This window comes from Diceros bicornis, chromosome 10, assembly GCF_020826845.1.
Source record: "Diceros bicornis minor isolate mBicDic1 chromosome 10, mDicBic1.mat.cur, whole genome shotgun sequence".
Classification (NCBI taxonomy): domain Eukaryota; kingdom Metazoa; phylum Chordata; class Mammalia; order Perissodactyla; family Rhinocerotidae; genus Diceros; species Diceros bicornis.
Window position 1 is genome coordinate 6744325 of NC_080749.1, and position 22124 is coordinate 6766448.

The following is a 22124-nucleotide window of genomic DNA, read 5'->3' on the forward strand; positions in this document are numbered from 1 at the left end:
CACATATACATATGAAAATACAAATATAAATATATATTTACTTCTTTACTTGATTCTGTATTAGTAATAATGATGATAATGGTAGTAGTAGCAGTAAAAATAGCAAATTCTTATGCACAGCTTATTGTGTACCAGGCACTGTTCTAAAGGCTTTACTTGAATTAATTCACACATATATCTTGGTATATGGTTATTATTATTATCATTATTCATCATGGGGTAACTGAGGACAAAGTTAAGTGAATTGCTCGTGCTCACATAAGTAGGAAGTGGCAGCACCCCTTTTTAAGTCAGGTGACTTGCTCACGAGCCCATACTCTTAAGCGCTATGCCATGCACCTCTAGTGAAGCTCCTGCACTGAAGCTTCCTAGTCCCACCTCCTCCTTTCCCTGCCAGGACAAATGTGCAGCCAGCTGTGGGTGCACAGCAAGTGTATATCTCCTAAGCATCTTGGTTCTGAAATCTGTTATGAATGTAGACACAGCATTCCCACAGAGTCTCAGCGTGGGGCTGTGGTTTAAGAAATGCTCAGTTTATGGCTCACTCTTCCCCTAGTAAATTGTCCTAATAGTTACTAGAAAAAAGGCACAGATAAATGTGGCGTATGGACTACAATAGCGAGTGTACAAGAAAACCCCTGCCATCTGGGGAACATTAGTGATTTTCTCATCATTTGCCATCATTCTTATTCAACCCCGCAGGAAGGCAAAGCAGCACGTTAATATTTGCAATAAAACTCAGGATTAAAAAAAATAACTTTAAAGCCTTATATGTGATGGTTTGATTTCCACAGAGGTGTGATAGAGTAATTCATGAGGAGTACAGAATCAGTCTCCTTCAATATTGCCACCCCCTAATTTAGATGCCCTGGTACTTGGACTTACCTCCATAATAATGCTTCTGAGGCAGCACTGTTATTGCTTATATATGTATCTGTCACTTTTACTATACACTGAAGCTTTTAAGCCAAATGTTTGCTTTATGTATTGTTCTCTCTTAAATACAAACCTAATATCTGGCCATAAATATTTGAAAAAATGAATGAATGAATGAATGTAAAATCATAACTGCTGACTCCTGGGAGCTCCGTGCTTTCTACCGGCCAGATATTTCCTCCCTGATGGTTTTCAAAAATGCCAACTTCTATTGCTAACTAATTCTTTACACACGCTGGCCAGGTCAAATTGGCGGCTCACACCTTCACTTGGTCTTTGTGTATCCCACAATTTGAAAGAGCTTCCATATATGGGATTTTCTTTCTTCATATTTATCACAAGTCATGCTTCAGTTTACTCTCTTGAAATAAATTGATGTGTCCTAAAATTTTCCATTGAGTGTATCTCCCTATTTTCTGTGAACTTTAGTGTATCATGGCATGTATAAAGGACCAGAATGGTAGTTTTACCAAACAAAACCATTGAAAGAAATTTTAGCCATCCTCTCGCCAAACTTGCCACTCATTTGCTGATGGTCACTTAGCGTCAGGTAGAGGATTTCTAGAGTCAGAAGAAAGTCACAGATAGCAACAGTTGGTGGCAAACATCTGGCCTCATAGTGGAAAGTCATTATATCCAAAGTGAGGCTTAAATAGAACTGGGTCTAGGTCTGACGTACAATGTGTACGTATGATGTACAGTCCCTGCTCGATGTACAGAGATTCCTGTGTGCTCGGCCCATACCAGCCAGTGAGTGAAACTACGTGTACTGTGGTGTCAGAGAGACCCGAGTATGAAATGCAGCTCTGCCATGTGACTTCTTGGTAGTGTTGGCTAGGGCTAAATTCTCAACATCTCAATTCCTCTATCTCAGAAAGGAAAACAGTTATCTATCTAGCTCATAAGTTTTTAGAGGACATTGAATATGATGACACATGAAAACCGTAACAAGTTGATACCAAATAGGTGACCCACAGATGTCATTGAATGTTATTAATATTATTATTTTTATAGAGCATTGTACAGTTAACCATTATATCTCTATGGATCTATTTCTTTCTTAATTTCCAAAGTGCTCATTGAATACGCTTGTTCACTAGTACTTTATTTCACATTTCTGAAATATCTTAGAATCGAGCATGTACGTACAGGTAGGTATACTGCTAGGTAAGAGTGGTTACTCTTAGTTGCTACTAAATGGTGTTAGCGGTAGAAGGGCTGATTTTGTCTTCTATACATTTGAAGGATAAAGGAGCCTGTGTATTCTTAGTTAGATAAACTCTTTAACCAAAATACAACTTTTAAATTAGCTTTGTATGTATCCAGCCACTTGCTGTCTCTCAGAGTCGTGAAATAAATAACAAAAGCATAAATAAAGCAGAACACAACCTCCTCATTCATTTTGCTCTTAGTCTTAATCATGGTGAAAACTGAACATATATTCTCCATTGCATACTCTAGTCTTTCTAACCTCCAAGAGAATTTCTAGCAACTTTCCTTGTTTGGATAAAAACATTCAACCAATCATAGTCATTTCATATTTTTCTGACTAAAGGCTATCTTTCAAAAACTTCTACTTCCTAGCTATTTACATTTTTAAGCTTCTAACCTCTTAGTCTAGGCTGTCCTCCTTTTTCTTGAACGAAATGGGGAGCTGATGACTCCCTCTTTTCCATCCTATAGGTCTCCAACACTTTCTGTTCAATCAGCAATAAGTGAAGCCATAGAGAGCTGTGTGTATCCAAATTCTCTTCTTCACCTTTCTCCTCTCCCTCTTGCCTACCTTAGCTTCATCAGGTTTGCTTAAAAACAGTGGGATTTGGTTTAGGATCCTTGCTTATATGAAAATCTGGCGAGTGATTTAACATTTGCAGAGGTTTTGAGAAATCTGATTCTCTGAACAAATTCAACTGATTAGTTACTAAGTACAATGGTACGATTTCTTCCACATCTCTAGCATCCTTTTTGATTTTCAGAAGTACTTCCTGGAGAAAATATAGAAAATGAAAGCACTGTTGCTCTTGCAGATGAAGAATGTAAAGATCGGAGAAATAAGTTACTTCTCTTAAATGGCTGAGGGAAAAGGTAGCTGGACTAGAACATTCCAGTTCAGCACTGTGTAATCAAGGTATGTGAGATGAGGCTCAAAACCTCGGATGCTTTCTGCCAGTCAAGATTGCAATCCTGTGCTCAGACTCCAAACACTCCATGTTGCCATGCACTGTCTGGCTTCATACTAGGAGGTGCTCCATTGTTCGTTGAGAAGAAGAAAAATCTGCCTTTTTTCAGCTTTGGATGAGAAGCAAGTGACCACAGCTGATTAGCAGATCCAAAAGGCTAGGAACTCAAAGGATGGTTGCTTGTTAAGTAAAGAATGACCAGATGACTAGGATGTGCCATTTGGCCAGTCCCTCAACCTCAAAGTATATTAGTAAGTTCTTAGAACTTAAGTTTTCTCTCATTACTACAGTTAAAAGACAAAAAAATTTGGAACCAATGGCAATTTACAGATCTTTATTTTTCAGTTAAAGAAAATTAAAAAGAAAAATGGTATTGCAAACTAGACAAATAGGAACAAGATAATGTCAGCATAAAGGACAGAATATTTAGACATTTAGCTTACCTATATTTAGCTTCTAGGACTTAAAAACTCTTCACTGACATATGGATATAGGTATAGATATAGATATATGATAGATTTATGTTTATTTACTAAATATGGAGGTATGTATTTAATTTGGGGAGAAATTTTTCACGTCCTGATTTTTCTGAATTTGAATGATTTGGTTGTACCTTAAGCATATTCATCTAATTTTGTAGAACATTTTCCTCTAAGTTATGGGTATCTCCTGGAACCCAGATGTGAGAATGTAGCAGATTCATAAAACAATGACCAGAGCTCACAGGTCTCCAGGATCTCCTTCCATCCATCTTTGATGTTTCCATCTGTAAATGTTGCACACTCCTCTTTTTTTGCACACCAGCCTTCTCTGCTGCTCAAGCCCCAGGCAGCAGAGTGTCATGCTCTATGTCCAGGGTTTTCACGTCTCCTTCATGTGAGAGAGAAGCTCAGGGTTAGCCTGGATCCTCTTGGTCTGGATTCCAAATTCCCAGGGACGGGTTCTGACTGGCTCAATTCAAATGAGGTTTCACACCTGGCTCTGAGAAATAGTGATATAAATATGACTGCTGGGCACAACGCAATTGCCTTATAATATGTAGTTGGTGGCCTGGGGGAATTAGGCAAATAGGAAAGTGTCTAGAAAAGGAAAACCAGAAGTTGGACCTACACTGCCAACAGTACACGGTACAAGGGATGTGGAGGGTTTTAGAGCATTGGTAACCGTCACAGTGACTGGTCTTCTTATCCACACCCCCTTCCCACTCCAAAAGAGTCCTGTCCATAATCATGGGAGGAGGAGGGTTAAGAATAATAAGGTAGGGGCCGGCCCCATGGCGTAGCAGTTAAGTGCGCATGCTCTGCTGCTGGCGGACCAGGTTCTGATCCTGGGCGCGCACCGAGGCACCGCTTGTCAGGCCATGCTGTGGCGGCATCCCACGTAAGGTGGAGGAAAACTGGCACAGATATTAGCTCAGGGCCAATCTTCCTCAGCAAAAAAGAAGAGGAGGATTGGCTTGGATGTTAGCTCAGGGCTGATCTTCCTCACACACACAAAAAAAGAATAATAAGGTAAATTTTATGCAAAAAATAAAGTGTAGACCGGAAATGAATACATGGCAGAATTCTCGGAAAGGGACTGTGACAGAAGGTAGACCAAAGGCATGTGATTGTGTGTGTCTGTGTGTGTCTGTGTGCATGTGTGTTTGCACGTGGTGTGGCGCGAGGCAGCAGCAGGGTGTGCTGACTCTCAGCTGAGTGGCCTCAGTGCAGTAGCAGCACAGTCTATAATCATGCCCTTCAGATGGAAGTAGCTGCAGGCCTTCACGGGCTACATCAATGAAAGTGACTGTTTAACAGGAGGGAATGAAAAGTGTCAGTGCCATGTGGCAGCTGAGGGGACATAGGAAAACATGAAACTCTTAGAGACTCTCTGAAATAACCTGGGAGTCTTGGGGGAGTTGGGGCTGTGGAGGACCTGGACTTTCTGCAATAGCAGGATCAAGTGAGGTGCAGAACGCTGGCATAGGTGACTTCAGATGAAGCTCAGTACGATTCTTCGTACTTGAATTACGTCACTTCTGTTACTTCTTCCAAATCACCTTCTCCTGAAAGTCTCATAGTAAGTCTATGGACACCAAGTGTGTGCAGCTTCAACGTGTCAACTTACTTTGTAACACTGACACACACACACACTTCTGGGGAGTCACATTGTCATCCAAAGCTACTGTCTCCTGAGAATGTGGACTTCTCTGTAGTCAAGCTCTTCTGAAGATGAGCTGAACATTTGCTGGCTTTCAATTCTCATTCATTGGACTTCCACTCAGCACCAGTGCTGTTAACACAAGATTAAGACTCAGTCCTTGTATCAGACAGAACTTTCAGTTCTCTGCCTTGACCCATCACTGCTGTATGAAGACATTTTCATGTTAGACACATTGCTTTTTTTTTTTTTTTAAGATTTTATTTATTTATTTATTTTCCCCGCAAAGCCGCAGTAGATAGTTGTATGTCATAGCTGCACATCCTTTTAGTTGCGGTATGTGGGACGCGGCCTCAGCATGGCCGGAGAAGCAGTGTGTCAGTGCGCGCCCGGGATCCGAACCCGGGCCGCCAGCAGCGGAGCGCGTGCACTTAACCACTAAGCCACGGGGCCTGCCCCACATTGCTTTTATGTCCAGGCATACTCTATGTCAACAACATATTCCCACCAGGGTTTTAGGCTAGGAACACTGGGTCTGACTTACCTGAGCTCTGGCTCACTGTGGGTCCTCTACATCCTGTGATCACACATGTTAGATCGTCAACAGCAATCTCTGGCCCCGGGAATACCCTCAGCCATTTGAGCTCAACCTGTTTTGGGCTACTTGGCATCTTGCATGTCAGTCTTTGGCCTACTTAGATCACCTGCCCTCACTTGGCCTGAATTTGGACCCTTTCACACCTCACTTCTCACAGATACGTGCTTCTAGGGTCTCGTGGTCCCAGATTACTCACTTCTGTCCTGGTTCTTACCCTTGATAACTTCATTCCTTTCTCACTGGATGCCACTCTTGATTCCTCGATTGAGATAGCTTCTCTCAATCTTTGAACATCTCTCATGATCTGCTTGCTTTAGGGCTCATGGTTCTAGTTTGGAATTGTGCTGTTTAGGAAACACTTCCTTAATGATATCCTAAGCCGGACACAGATTAATATAAGTAAATGACAATAGTAGAGAGACAGGTGATCCCCAAAATGGGCCATCCTAAATTAGATAGTTTTGAATTTTGAGAAATGATTTCAATTATAGTTTTAGAGTACAATTCTACATATTTTAGTATGTAGTTTTTGAGAGTTAAGTTACAAGGTTTCTACCTCAAAAAAATTGATATAAAAGTAACAATTTAGATGATGGAGAAAACTATGAGCGTGTGTACTGGAGCAAGGCAACTATTTGTTCTGATGTATAATTGAAGAAACAGGAGTCTGTCCAACACTTGGAATAAATCAGTCTGGTTGAGCTTACTAAGATAAAGTATGTCAGTCTCAAATATGGCACATTCATTAAAATTTTTCACTTTAACTTTGACTACAAAGCATTTTTGTACGTTAAAATTTAAAGCAGTTTTAAGATGTACCTCCACTGTACTATAACTTCGCACGCCAATGCAACAGTCGATGGGAGCAAAGCAATGTCTGAGCTTCAGAAGCCTGAGGATGTAAAGAAAGCAGAAAACTGTGTACATGTTTATCCTGTCCTCCCTCCATGATACAACATCTCCCCCCTCATAAACTCAGGTAAGCTTCCTGCTAGCCCGATGTTGCTCTCATCTGTTCAGCTGCACTTTTGTGCTCACCTATGGCTCCTGCGTTAGGACCCTTTGCATTCTCCTGGTTCTCACCCCTCTTGGTCATCTTCACACCATTTCCATGTGCCCCTGGAATTGGGGTCAGTCTCCTTCGGCTCTTTCCTTGCTCTGGACCACATATACGCTCCTGCCCAAGGCTGAGGGCTCCTCGTTGGTCCTTTCCGCTTTTTGACCCCTGGGACCCACTGTGTCACTCCAGGTCTGGCAATTTTGTGAAGGCTACATAAGGTCTCCACTCGCCTTCTATATCTGTAGGTTTTCCATTGCGGAGCAGGGTCTAGCACTTTGGTTTTCAAACCATGCTTCGTGGAGCCCTCAGGTTCAGCAAGGGGCCTCAGGATAGGCAAAGAGCAGCCTGAGCAAGACCAGCTCCAGGTGTAGTCATCTGCATCGACCAGAGCAATTCTGATTAGAAAAATTTAAAAATATGTTAGATCTCCCCATGTTTTGGTTGAAATTTAGGTAATACTATTAAAAAACTAAAATCCTTACTCCAGGGGAAAAATTGGTCCTTTATAAATTTAGGTTCAGGATCTTAAAGAAAAATATGAGACCTCTTTAGATGCTATAGAGCGAAGTATTATGTGTGAATGTAATTAGAGTTTTGAGGGGTTTCCTTTTCATTAATATAGTTAGACTAATAAGGAATACGGAAATTAGGAGAAAGAAGCCATATTTTTAGGAGGGAGACTCAATGTTGTTTATAAATGTAGTAGTGAAGTACATAGTAGTCTAGGTATTCAAGATTCTGGTAAATGTCACAGATCTCATTTGGAAGCAAAGGAATGATGCAACATAAACAGCATCATTTGCTTGGCATTAAACGCAAATAAAAATGAAATTCAGGGTCAAATGCAACCACAACTCACCAACTCACATGCAGGATTCACACAGAAACCAGGTTGCATTCTGCCTGAAAACGGGGTTACTTTTAATCACAAAAAAAATGTAACATTTGAAATTGATCTAAACCAGATCTCTTAAGAGTTGAGTAATTATTTATCTTTTTGTGTTTTTACCCTTTATTTACTTCTGGCTCATTCTTTAATAATGATATACTTCTGTCTTCCCTTGTATACGGTTTTATGATTGATTCTTTACAAACATGTTATGAACCAAAATAATTTCTGTCCTATCTCCACAATATTTCTATAAATCTCTGCTTTTAACAATAAACAGCACTATTAACTGTGTTGTTTGTTTAAGTCTGGATATCATAATTGCAAATATATTTTATAAATTATTTGAATGTACATAATGTATAAAAGTACATTTACACAGACATTAAAGTCTACCTATATAATTCCCTGGGAAGGGGGATCATTCAAGAGAATTGAGTCACAGAGCCCAGGGCTGAATGAGCAGAGCGAGGAAAGTCCTGTTATTGTTATTAACTGTGAGACTTGAAATCCGACAGAGGAAAGATTTCCATCCTCACTAAACAAAAGTGAGGCACAGAGGGCACAGAAATTAGCTCCCACTGGAGTTTCAGTCCCTTGATCCAGAGTGTTTCATCTGTTGTGCCTCAAGTGAGTTCCAGATGGACGAAGACATTGATTCCATTAGTGTTCCGGGCATTGGGGTGACTAAAATCCCCAGGCCAGTCTCCTCCTCCAGAAATAGCCTCCTCCACTTATTCTTGGGACAGTACACATAAAGTTTCTAGGTATGCCAGCACGTGGAAAAGTTTGGTGGAGTGGGAGGTGGGGAAACTGCTCTGAATCCCCAGGATCCAGGTAATTCTTTCCTAACTTCTTTCATGCAATTCAATCAATTATTCTTTATTGAACATATGCCAGGCATTTTTCTGACAAACTGCATAAGTTCTAATCTGATCTTTAAAGTAGAACTTTGCCTATTGAGAGAGTCAGGCACAAGCGGATACATTACCTTGCAATCTGAGAGTGTTCTTGCAGAGATAATAATAAAGAGAACTGCAGTTAATATTCTGGAGTTTGAGCATTTTTGCAAAGGAGTCAGTGTTCAAATTTTGATTCGTATGATGAGGGAAGAGTTTGTTAGGCAAAGGCACTGGGCAGGAGCATATCAGGTACTGGATCTGGGGCAGCCAGAGCAAATGGGGACAAGTGTAGCAGGTGTGTAGTGGACTCTGGTGTGTGTGATAGGGACGGATGGTGAGAAGGTGGACTTGGGGTCTGGTTGCAGAATAACTTATATATCCATGTGAAAAATATGGATGTTACCTTGTTCCTAACAAAGAACCACTAATGAATTCAAATGTGGAACTGATGATATGTTTGAATTTTTTTGAAAGATAAAATGCACTATATGATGATTGGACTAAGGAGAGATGGTTACAAAATTATTTATTTAACCAAATTTTTACATTCCTATTATGTGCCAGGCCCTGCTCCAGGAACTGGGAGCACAGCATTAAACAAAGCAGCCACAAATCCCTGCCTTCGGAGAGCTCAGCTTCTGGTGAGAGGGCAGACACGTAAACCAGATAAACAAGTACTGCATAGTATATCGGGTGGTGATAAGTGCTAAGGAGAAAAGTAAAGCCAGGCAGGCAGATCGGAAGTGTTTGAGGGAGTTGTGATTTTAGCTTCGGTTGCCAGGTGAGGCCTGACTGAGAGGGTGATGTTTATGGAAGGACCTGGAGGAGTGAGACAGTGAGCCATGTGGACATCTGTGGGAGGAACGTGCAGGAAGAGAAACAGTGAATGCACACATCCTGAGGCAGGAGCACGCCCCGTAGACTCCAGAGAGGAGACCACATGCGTGACCGCAAATGTGTGAGAGGGAACACATTGCATAGCGCATTGTACAGGGCTTTGTAGGTAACTGAAAGCACTCTGACATTTACTCTAAAGGCAGAGGGAGCTATTGGGCATCAGGGAGAACATTCTTGACACTAATCCACATGAGAGGGGAAGTGACTCTGAACTAAGACATTGACCAATGAGGTAACTAGGAGGGGAAAAAGCGTGAGAAGAGTTTCTGAAGAACGGTGAGCATGCCACTGGTTTTCTAGCCACATAAGGAAGACAATGTAGGAAATGCAGGAGGTTGACCAAAAATGAGTGCCCACAGCTAGAAGAAGATGGCAGACAACTGGTCCTGGCTCTAGGCTTTTGCGATGTGAAATATTTCTATCCCTATTAAACATGAGGCCAGTCAGGCATGTGTGGTTAAGTGACATCCAGCACACAGCTCGTTAATTGAAGTTCACTAAGTGCCCTTTGTATGCTATAATATGAAACCTAATTAAGTGTGAAGGTCAACGGCAATTTTAAAGCAACAAATTGTGTTTAAGCGATTATTGAGATAAAAAGGACTAATTCTATCATCTTATTTACATGATTTGTTGGAAGACATGGGCCAACTCTATTTCCCCTTCCCATTAGAATTGATTATTTAGGAACAATAAGAAGAAAGTCATAAAATAACTTTCTTTTTAAAAATTAATTTCTTTTAAGTAAATGTTTTGATTCAGGATTTTCAGTGAATTGTGTGGCCTTCAAACCAATTAATGATTACAGCTGAATCTGTCTTAAACAAGTGAGCAGATGGCCACTCAAGAGGTTGGATTTAATGAGGGCACAACTATTCACATATGTATCTAATATATATTACGTATATTGCATTTTTCTTAGTTTCATACTGTACTAGTTTCCTATTGCTGCTATAACAAGTTACCACAACACATGGTAACTTAAAATAACACAATTTATTCTCTTACGGCTCCAGAGGCCAGAAGTCCAAAATCAGTTTCATTAGGCTGAAGGCTAGGCATCAGCAGGGCTGGTTCCTTCTGGAGGCTCAAGGGACACCTGTCTTCTTGCCTTTTCTAGCCTCTGCAGGCTGCCTACATTCCTTGGCTCGTGACTCCTTCCCCACATCACTTCAACCTCATATGTCTCCTGCTACTTCTCTGGTAAAATCTCCCTCCACTTCCCTATGCTAAGGACACTTGTGATTACACTTAGCACTCACCCAGATCACGCAGGGTAATTTTCATACCTCCATATCCTCACATTGTTCACATCTGCAAATTTCCTTTCCCGTATCAAGTCACATTCACAGTTTCTGGGGATGAGGATGTAGATGTTTTCGGGAGACCATTATTCAGCCTACCACACAGACTATTTACTATATATCACTTTATGGATTAGAAGGGCAGTTTATTATAGTATAAGAGTATGTAATTTAGGCTCGGAAATAGCTCATTTCTAATTCCAACTCCACCACTTAACAACCACTTGATCTTGGGAAGTTCCTCTCTTTAGCCTCAGACTTCCACTCTGTAAAATGGATGTAATGTCTTACAGAGTTTTTGAATATAAAGAAAGAATAATTACAGCAGCATCCGTTAATTAAGCACCTAATTACCCCTGTACCAACCCCTGAGGTTGCAACGGTAAATAATAAAGACCTGTCCTCACCCTTAGAGAGAGTATGACTGAGTGGAAACATAGATATTGAGATAAGCAAAAGCGCTGACCAGTTATGGGTGCTGGGGCAGGAGACAGATGTGGTCATGTTAGGGTAAATTGAGTGGCATCCAAAAAAATAAAAAACGTCTTAGAGAACTGGGATGGCTTCCAAAAGGGGTGACCTCCAAACCAAGACCTGGCACATGAGCAGGAGTTAGCAAGTCAGGAAGGGAAAGTAAGTGTCTTCGAGGCAGAAAGATCTAGAACATAAAAAAAAAAGAAAAGAGAGAGAGAAAATACAATATAATTTCTCTGTAAATGTATCATGGAGTTAAGAAGACATAAAGTAAAAGAGGGATCTAAAAAGTTAAACAGGATTAAGACCATGACAGGCCAGATAAACCACGTTTGAGATTTGTCCTCAGAACCATGGAAAGGACTAACATTTGCAAAGCCCAGGGATGACAGTGCCAGGTCTGTGCATTAGAAAAACTCTTGGACAGCACCTATGGACAGTACCTATGGCCAAGCCTGCAGGTAAGAAGTCCTGGCAGAGTACACCTTGAGAGTCATAGTGCCTTGAATCTGGGAACTGGTGATTGATTTACGGAAAAGTAGAGGAATTCTGTTGAGGCTAAGGAGTTAGAATGGACAGGACTTGAAGGATATGAGGGAAAAGGGATAAGGACTAGTTAGGATGAGGTAAGATTTCTCTCTTGGTTGAATGTTGACATAAGCTCTGAGAGAGGAGACACGGAGTATGGACAGATTGGGAGTGTGCATGTGGAAGGGAGGGAGTGGTGGTGAAGCATCAGTTCTGGGTACGTCTGATTGAGATGCTGCTCAAAGTAGCCAGCTGTGAGCAGAGAGTCTATAAAAAAGGTCATCATCATATTTTTGTAGAAAAGTTGTGGATTGCATTGTCCAGCATGTACGTGTGGACTAGGGCCGGTGGAGGGATGTACCAGGTAACTATTAATCAGAGGTGGTGATATGTGGACTATGGCGTGGGGGAGGCTGGGGCAGAGAAAAGACACTGGGAATGGCATTTTAGGAAGAAAGCACCACATGTGGACATTACAGATGTTAAAGAGAGTCTGATTTCTTTTATATAGTTTGTGAGCTAGAGAAGTCTCTGAGAAAAGAAAAACCCTCCTCATGTGAGGTTCATGGGTGCCAGAGATGTGAAAAAAATGACGTGCTGAAGTAATTACTCAAAACGTGAAATATGGCATAGAGTCACACACCTCAAGTGAAACAGCTTCCTTTTATCTATCTAGGCTCTTCATTTCATCTGAGCACATACACGTGTACGCACACACACACACACACGACCTGAGATACTGTTGGCAATGGACTCACTCCTCTGGAGTTTTTGCTCCTTTCCTTTCCAGCGAGAGGCTGTGATCTTGTTAGGCCAGCGGCAGGCTGCGGGATGGGGGAGGCTGAGCAGGAGGGCCGGGGAAGCACTGGAGGCTCTGCCTGTGCAGCTTTGAATCAAGAGCATCCAAAGTGAACCTGACTGACTTAGACTGAAATGGGATGATGGATTGCCCTGCACTTGACAGTTATGACGGCTGTAAAACTCAAATTAGCGCCTAAATGGTCAATTATCAGAGGGGCGCATAAACAGAGGCAGGCAGGGAGCCGAGGATTCAATTTCCTTGAGCTATGCTGCCTGCTTTTCATTAGGCCCACTCTAATTTATTTGGGGCCCTGGGCTTGAGTACTTGGTTCTTCCTGATTTTCATGCCTAAATGACGTTTTCCTAGTTCCCACCTCACCTTTCTTCCTTTGTCAGCTCCTAATGGGCTCTGCTCTGACTGTGCACAGCCTGGGGTGCTGACATGAGCCTGTGGGCTGCCGTGTGTGTTCAGTTTGGTTAAGTCCCATAAATGTATTTTAAGTAATTATCCAAGCAAGAAACGCCAGCACCTGCCATGGGACCTGACCACCAGGCACGTGAAAATCAGAAGCTCAATAACGTCAGCCTCCAGTCAAATTTGACAAAGAATACTGGGCTCTCTCCCTCTCATGGAGCCAACCAGTACACTATGTGCTAGTGAGGCCTCAGCCTCTGTCTTACAAGATAAAGTAAATAAAAAATCACCCCGGAAAATTGTCTCTTCTCTTTGTTGTTGAAAAAGCAAGGACTGTTGCTGCCACCTCCCTCTAGGCTTCTTTAGCTACACAGAACACGTCAAGAGAATCTAGTCAATCTTATTACACCAGAAGAAATTACTATTAAGCGACTAACCTGATCAGGGCTTTCAGGAAAATGCATAGTTAAAGCCTCGAATGGAACAGACTGTTTAGACCCACCATTGCTCCTGTACCTAACTGACCATCTATGTCAAGGCCAGATATATTCGTAATAATAAGAACAATATGAGAGCTAAAAGTTATTCCCTATTTTATGGATTATTCTTACATAAAAATCCTGTTTTTAGTTTTCAAACTGAAGCTTAGAAAGATAAAATAAAAACAAATTATCCAAGATTACATGTCAGAGCCGGATTTTGAAAACAAGTCTTTCAAGTGCAGCGTCTGCATGCTCAAGCAGATTCTTGACTGGTGAGTAGAAGCACTGGGCAGAGCCTGCTGTGGGTCCCTGCAGTTTTCGCATTGCTCATTCTTGTCCTTCTTGCCGTTAAATCATGATGTGCCCTGTACTTTTGGAACAGTGAGCATAGAAAGGAAAATATTAATTTTGCAATCAGCCATACTTGATTTCACATCTAGATCTTGCCTCTTACTCTAGCCTCAGTTTCTCCATCAATATAATAGGATAAAATCACCTGTTTAAAAAAAGGTCCATAAGAGGTATAGTGTATAGAGTTGACCCCTGCTCCCCAAGCAAGGGAGGGGTATTTATGTCCACATTTGCATGGCATGGTGTCTCTGCACCATACAATAGCCTCTTATCCATCTGTCCCTCCTCCCCATCACTATATGTTTTGACAAAATTATTTGACATCAGTAACTTCGTGTAAAATCCAGACATTGAGTTGATGACAAGAAGCTCATTATGTTATTCCTCAACAGACCATTCTATCTTTGAATGTTTGTATTAGAAATTGAATAACTTTATTTAGCTGAAATATTCAATTTTAAAACTTTTATTTGGCCAAATTTTCTCTCTCTTTACATGACCCCATTACCAGTTTTAAAACACTTTGAAGGCCACTCTGAGTCTGAACTACTCTAGGCTAAATGTGGCGAGTTCCTTCAGCCACTGTACCTCAGGTGATGTATGTGTGTGTTTTGAGGGTTTTTCTTTTCTGTGAAAAATTTTTAAGCAGAGTTAAACATAGACAGAATAATATAATAAATACCCATAGTAGCCATCACCCATGTTCAACAATTTTCAACATTTCATCAAAGAAGTGTCACTAGAGTCATAAATCTTCTTGGCTCCACTTCTCTGAATTCACTCTTATTGGTCTGCATCTGTTAAAAGTTATGGTGCCTAATTCAAGCCTATGCTAAAGGGAGAGTAAACTTCCCCCCTTTTATACTTATATCAGTAAGCACAAAATAAAATCACTCTGTCCTTATAGACGTCACACTTTTAAATTATAATGCGATTTACTTAGGAAAACTATTCAAACATATACTTACATTTTTCCATTTATTTCTATTTCAACTGATGGATGATGAAGTTAGATGCATGCCCTTAGATTCAGGACATGATGCCTATTCCAAAAGCCTGATTTTATACATAAGGAATTTTGCATCCAGTGAGATAAAGCAATTTCCGTAACATTAACCAGTGGCAAAAAAAGCTAGAATATGGAAATTCTGATTCCCAATCCAGTGGGCTTATCCATTAACTCAGACTGAGTTAGTAGGTCTCAAAAAAATATTAAAGAATATAAAGAATCACAGATCACACAGAAAACTTGAATCGAGTGGCAGGAGGTAGGAAACGTGCATTTATGTATGTGCACAGAAGTCTATGCGACTGCGATAGATTAAAGATGGCTGCAAATTCTCTATTGCTGTCTCCACTGAAAGGGAGACTCTAGTTACCTTCCCTTTGAATGTAGGCTGAATTGAGTAATGATGTTCTTTTTTTTTAAATTGAATTTTTTGGTCTACAGTTCTACGAATTTTAACACATGTATAGATCTGTGTGACCAGCACCATCATCAGGATACAGACTGATCCATCACCCCAAAGATCTTCCTCATGCTCACCTTTAAAGTCACACTATTCCCCTTCTAGTGATTCTTTATGCAATTCCAGTGTATGATGGTTTTTACCTACACATCCAAGCATTTCTCCAACACCAGCTGGTGTCCTACAATTCAACTCAATGCTGACGCTATCTACCTGGAGACAGCATCAGATTCCACAGGTTAAGGGCTCAGTCCCACAACTCTCAAAAGGAGAGAGGTTCTGCCCTCAACTTCAGATGACAATCACAAGTCCAGTTTGTCCCCTGTGTTTCTGACTGGCTGTCTATAAATCAGAGGTTCCCACAACCCCCTCCTTGGGTTTCATTAATTTGCTAGAGCAGTTCACGGAACTCAGGAAACTTTTTTACTAACTAGATTATTGGTTTATTTCAAAGGATGTTAAAGAATAAGAATCAACTGCCAGATGAAGAGGTACATAGGGAGAGGTCTTGAACATTTAGAGCTTCTGTTCCCATGGAGTTTGGGGCCTGGCACAGTGGCACGTGTAAGTGCTCTGGTTCACCAACCTGGAAGCTTTCTGAATCCCATCTTTCTGAATGTTTTATTATTTTCTTTTTGGTGAGGAAGATTAGCCCTGAGCTAACATCTGTGCCCATATTCTTCTATTTTTTATGTGTAGGTATCCTGCCACAGCATACTTGATGAGCGGTGGGGATCCGAGGCTGGGATCTGAACCTGTGAACCCTGGGCCGCCGAAGCGGAGCACTCAAACCTAACCAGTAGGTCACAGGCCAGCCCTTCATCTTTCTGAATTTTTATGGTGGTTTCATTACATAGGCATAATTAATTAAATCACTGGCCATTAGTGATTGATTCAACCTCCAGCCCCTCTCACCTCCCTGAAAATTGGGGCAGTACCGAAAGTACCATCCCTCTACTCATTGTTTCTTCCTCTGGCAAAGAGCCCCTATCCTTAGGTGCTTTCCAAGAGTCACCTCATTAACATAAACCCAATTGTGGCAGAAAGGGACTTGTGAATAACAAGACACCCATTTCACCTTATGGCTCTGAAGCATTTTCAGGAACTGAGGAGAAGAAACCAAATATTATAACAAAAGATGTTCTCACTGCTCTTTATTACTCAGGAAATTCCAAGTGTTTTGGGAGCTGTAAGCCAAGAACCATTGACAAAAACCAAATACATATGAGAAACACATTTGGTCATCTGAATGACCAAAAATTTATTTCTTATAAATCACAATAACACACCTTCCCTAACTCGTGGTATTCACTGATGTGTTCTACATCACTATTGTTTTGTCGTTTCATGATGGTATAAATGGAATCATACCATATGTAACCTTTTGAGACTGGTTTATTTTACTTAATATAATGCTTTTGAGATTCATCTAAGTTGTTGTATGTGGCAACAATTTACTCCTTTTTACTACTGAGTAGTGGTAGAGTGTATAGATGTACATTTTGTTTATCCATTCAGCAATCAAAAGACATTTGGTTTGATAAATAAATGACAAGCAATAGGATATATTGGAGTATATGAGGGAGCCATTTGGTGTAAAACTGATTCAACCTGAACTTGGTTTTCCAAAAGCGCCTGATGTGGCCATTAAGCATGCATTGTATATCTGCTTAAATATTTACTATGTCCCAAAGACAAGAACAATGCCCTTAAAGATACGGATGTAACTTCCCCACATCCGCATTTCCTTAAGGATAAGCATCTCTCCCTAAACTAAGGGTTGATTGCTGACCTGCTGCGCTCACCTTGTGACCACAGACCTGTTGTGTTCACCAAATTGCTGTGCCAGCAAAGCAATCTCGTGACTATTGTAAAAGGGGCATTCCAATCATATTTGATGTGTGTGCTTTGATGGTATATGACCACTCTGTACACCCCACTTCTTTGGAGTACTCCATTCCTTTGTGAAAGGACTCTCCAAGGTTATATGGTCCTCAGAGTTGGCTCATAATAAACTCACCTCAATTTTGATTTATAGATTGCTTATGGATTATTTGCATCAACAGCTTTGTCTGTGGTTTTAGTGATGAAGAAAATTTCTGTAAATATTAGTGTAGTTTTTGTGTAGGTTTTGTGTTTTAATTTTTCTAGGTCAGGGTTTGGGAAACTATAGCCTTCAGGCCAAACCCAGAATCCCACCTGTTTTGTTTTGTTTTGTTTTTAAATAAAATTCTGTTGGAATACAGCCATGTCCATTTGTTAAAGTGTTGTCTGTGGCTTCTTTCACTCTACAAAGACAGAGTTGAGTAGTTGCAACAATCACAGTATGGCCCACAAAGCCTAAAATATTTACTATCTAGTCCTGTACAGGAGTTTGCAAACTCCTGATCTAGGATAAATATCAAGTGTGATATTTCTGAGTCATATGGTAAATGTATATTTACTTTTATAAGAAGTTATCATATTAATGTCTTGATGAGAGACAACTACACACTTAATAGAATGGCTAAAATAAAAAATACTGGCAATACCAAGTGCTGGTGAGGATGCAAAGCATATGCAACTCTCATGCATTGCTGGTGGGAATTTGAAATGGTACAGCCACATCAAAAAAATAACTGAATTGCTTTTACACAAAATGTGGATGAAAGAAATCAGAGAAGACATAAATAAATGGAGAGACATGCGTGTTCCTTAATTGAAAGACTCGATATGTAACCACAGGACCAGGAACAGAATTTGCCACCCCAAAATATGTCTCTTTGGCATAAGAGTTATTTTAGGCTGATTATTTTTAAGAAACTGCAGATGTAGGAGAAGCTCTGAAAACTGAGGAGAACTCACCCTTTTGTAAGAGACATTTACATTTATAAGAGAAATCTCCATTTGTAAAGGTGCCTCCCTCTCTGTGCCAGGAAGAGGAGGATGACTCTAAATCTCTGGAAACCCTTATCAATAGAGAAGGCAATGACTTAAATCTATATAATAACTTCACCCTTGTTTACTGTGCTTCTCCTGATAACCTCCAATAACCAACCTCATCTTAACAACAGGATGTTAAAAACTATTTTTCAAGGGTGGTGAGCCAACCAGGAGAATGTGCAGAAGAGAAAATTTTGATCTGCCAATCAAACTCATTCTGCCAGTGCTTCCACATACCAGCTCCCCTCCCTGATCCCTTAAATCTTACCCCATACCCTGGATCAAGGAAACAGAGTTGAGAGCCTTTCCTTCTGTGTTCTTACCAATCGATTGCATAATAAACCACCTCTTCTCTCAAAGATGAGTGTACCATGGTATCAGCTTCTGTGCACCTCAGGTGGCGAGGATTTGCTCAGCAACAAATATAGTAAAGTTATCAAATCCTCCCCAAATGGATCTATTAATTTAATACAATTTCTATCAAAATCCTTGAAGGATTCTTTTTTATATATATAGACAGGCTGATTTTAAAATTTATGTGGAAAGTCAAGAGAACTAGAATAGCAGAAATAATTCTGAAAAAGAAGAGTAATGTTTAAGGAATCATACTACCCAATTTTATAATTTACTAAAAATCTAAGGTAATTGAGACAGTAATAACAGTACTCTTAAAAGTATAGACACTTAGCTCAATGGAATGGAAGAGAAAGTCCAGAAAGAGACCAACAAAAATAGGGCCAATTGATTTGTAGCAAAGAGGCAAAGGAATTCAATGGAGAAATGATAATGTTTTCAAGAAATGGTTTTGCAATAATTGGACATCTGTGTTAAAAAAACTAAGTCTTGCACTTTTGGAGCAATTATAAATGATGCTGTGCTTTAAATTTTGGTTTACAATTGTTTCTTACCTATAGAAATATTAATTTTTAAAAAATTTTGTGAGTTGGCCTTATAGCCTGTAAACTAGTTAAACTCCCTAAACTCACTTAACAGTTTTAGGAGGTTTTTATTTCTGTTTTTGTTTTTTGGGGGTAGAGTCCTTGAGATTTTCCATGTATGTAATCATGCTGTCTGTGAATAAAGGCAGATTTATATCTTCCTGTGCAATCTGTATGCAATTCATTTTTCTTAAGCTATTGGACTGATAAAGACTTTTAGTACAATTTTAAATAGGAGTAATGAGAGGGAATATTCTTGCCTATTCTGTCAGCTAGGTATGATGCCACCTGCAGAGATTTTGTTGACATCCTTTATTGGTTTGAGGAATTGACCTCCTATATCTAGACTTATTATGTAATAAAAGTCTTATTATGATATCTATGTAACATATATGTTTTAATATGCCTATATAATAAACATAAAACTTATTGGAAGAAAGTATACAATCTTATGGAAACAAATTTACAAGATATAAACAAGTGGTATTTATGTTATCAGATGGAAAGAATTATTATCATAAATATAAATTATCTCACAATTAATATATGCATTTAATGCAACTCTGATTAGAATTTATATTTTTAGTTTTTATTAATTGGACAAAATTATTTTAAAGTTCATAGAGAGGAATCTATGCTATAACACTGTCAAGAAAAGAAAAGTTTGAAAATATACTGGAGGGAAACTTGATGACATACGTATTATAATACCACTATAATAAAATTAATAAAGTATTAGTATAAAAATTGACAAGATCAAGTATTATGGACTGAATTTCTTCCTCCTCAAATCCATATGTTGAAGCTCCAGTAACCATACCTAGAAATGTGACCATTTTGGAGATAGGGCCTGTAAAGAGGTGATTAAGTTAAAATGTGGACTGTAGGGTGGGCCCTAATTTAATATGACTGGTGTCCTTATATGAAGAGGAGACCTGGACACACAAAAAGAAACATCATGGATACCTGAGAACAGAGGAAAGACCATATGAAGAAGACACAGCAAGAAAGCGGCCATCTGTGGACCAAGGAGAGAGGCCTCAGAAGAAACCAAATCTGACAGCAAACTTGACCTCCAACTTCCGGCCTCCAGAATTGAGAGAAAATGAATTTCTGTCATTTAAGCCAATCTTTTATTGACAGATGTCCTGGTGCAAGAGATCCTCAGAGGAGCTCCTCTAAGGATCCTCATCTACACCTAAACCTAAGAGCAATGGTTGCAGCTTTAAGCCACTTAGTGTTGGGATGATTGGTTATACAGCAGGAGGTACTGGTGTACAATGTGCATTACAAAACCAAAATATTAATACCCATAAAGTACAACAAACTTTTAAAAAAATGGTGAAGAAAAGACAATCAATTCAATAGAAAATTAGTGAAAATCTATAAATAGGTAAACAGAGCAAACTCAGATAACCAGCACACTACTGAAGAGACACTCAGATTCAGTAGGAGTCAGGTAAATGCACACTAGAGTAGGAGTGAGCTGTGACTTTGAATCTGTCACACTGGAAAAACTGAGGAGACCTGTAATACCTATTGTCGATAGATATGCATATTATTGTTACAACGCTTTTGGAAAGTGATTTGAAAAAATATCTATTACCATTAAAATTACATGTGAATTTCCCAAGCAGCTTCGCTCCTAGAGATCTCTCTCATGGAAATAGATGCACCATTATATTAGGATATATCAACATATAGCTATATTTATTAGAGAATTATTTGTAGCATTAAATTACTAGAAATAAAGTCAAGATCCATTAAATAGTTAACTAAATTATGGTTATCTATACCAAAGCATATTATTCAACTCTTATACTGTGTAACCAGTTTTACTTGGAGGAATTTTCATGATGTATTATTGAGTAATAAATGTAATATATAAAGAAGTAATTTATAATAAAATTCTATTTTATAAAACAAATAACAAAATAACAAAAATAACCCTTCTATATGTGTTCTTATAAACATCAATATATGTTGTAAACATAGTTATAAGAGTATGGAGAAAAATACAGATTGTTAACATGTATTACCTGAGGGGGGGTGGGGAGAACTGTAGGAAGATGTGAGAGGGAGAAGGTAATGGAAGCAAAAGAGGAAACTACTTCATTTCAGAGTGATGCGCAGTCTGTACATGTGAGGGCATGCTTAAGAGAAAAATGCAAGATGGAGAACAATGTATAAAACATAATTCTATTTTTGTAAAACTCACATTTGTATTTAAATGTGGCTTTGTACATTTGTAGGAGTAAGAAAAAATTTGTGATTGAATTCACTCCTGGTTGTTTGTTCCTTACCTCAAGGACATGAAGTGGAATGGATAAATATGAATAGCTTTACTCAAATATACGTATATTGTTTTATTGTAGCATTTCACTTAAAATAAGCATGTATTAATTTGGCAATTTCAAATACAATCAGAGTAATTTTGTTTTTGTTTGCTAGTTTTTTAACTAAAGTCCTCACTTTATTCAGGTTTCCTTAGTTTTTACCTAATGTCCTTTTACTGTCACAGGATCTCATCCAGGATATCATATTACATTTAATTTTCATGTCTCCTTAAGCTCCTCTTGACTGTAACAGCTTCTCAGACTTTCTTTAGTTTTTGATGAGCTTGATAATTTTGAGGAATAGTGATTAAATATTTTGTAGATTGATTCTCAATTTGGGTCTCGTAAGCTGTCACTCAACCTGTCTAATGATTTTTTCAGGGTTAGAATGGGTCTGTGGGTTTTGAGAGGAAGACCACAGAGGTACAGTGCCATTCTCGTTAGATCAATGCACACTGATGATTAACATGACTTATCACTGTTGGTGTTGACCTTGATTT

At 39.4% G+C, this 22124-nt stretch overlaps 1 long non-coding RNA gene across 5 annotated transcripts in view; it reads right to left on the minus strand.

Annotated features, from left to right (window-relative positions):
• Window positions 1-3433: 3433 nt before the first annotated feature.
• Window positions 3434-22124, minus strand: part of LOC131410632 (uncharacterized) — a 112561-nt gene continuing 93870 nt past the window's right edge. Inside the window, exons 1-6 of one of the 5 annotated variants that reach the window (XR_009221367.1) lie at window positions 14928-15123; window positions 13810-13978; window positions 13417-13492; window positions 6895-7311; window positions 5226-5390; window positions 3434-4097 (exon numbers count right to left, since the gene is read on the minus strand). This is a non-coding gene — a long non-coding RNA (uncharacterized LOC131410632). Of the gene's footprint in view, window positions 4098-4607; window positions 5391-6894; window positions 7312-11374; window positions 11567-13416; window positions 13493-13809; window positions 13979-14927; window positions 15132-22124 lie in introns of those variants that run through there. The other 4 variants (XR_009221366.1, XR_009221365.1, XR_009221368.1 and 1 more) reach the window with 4 other exon arrangements.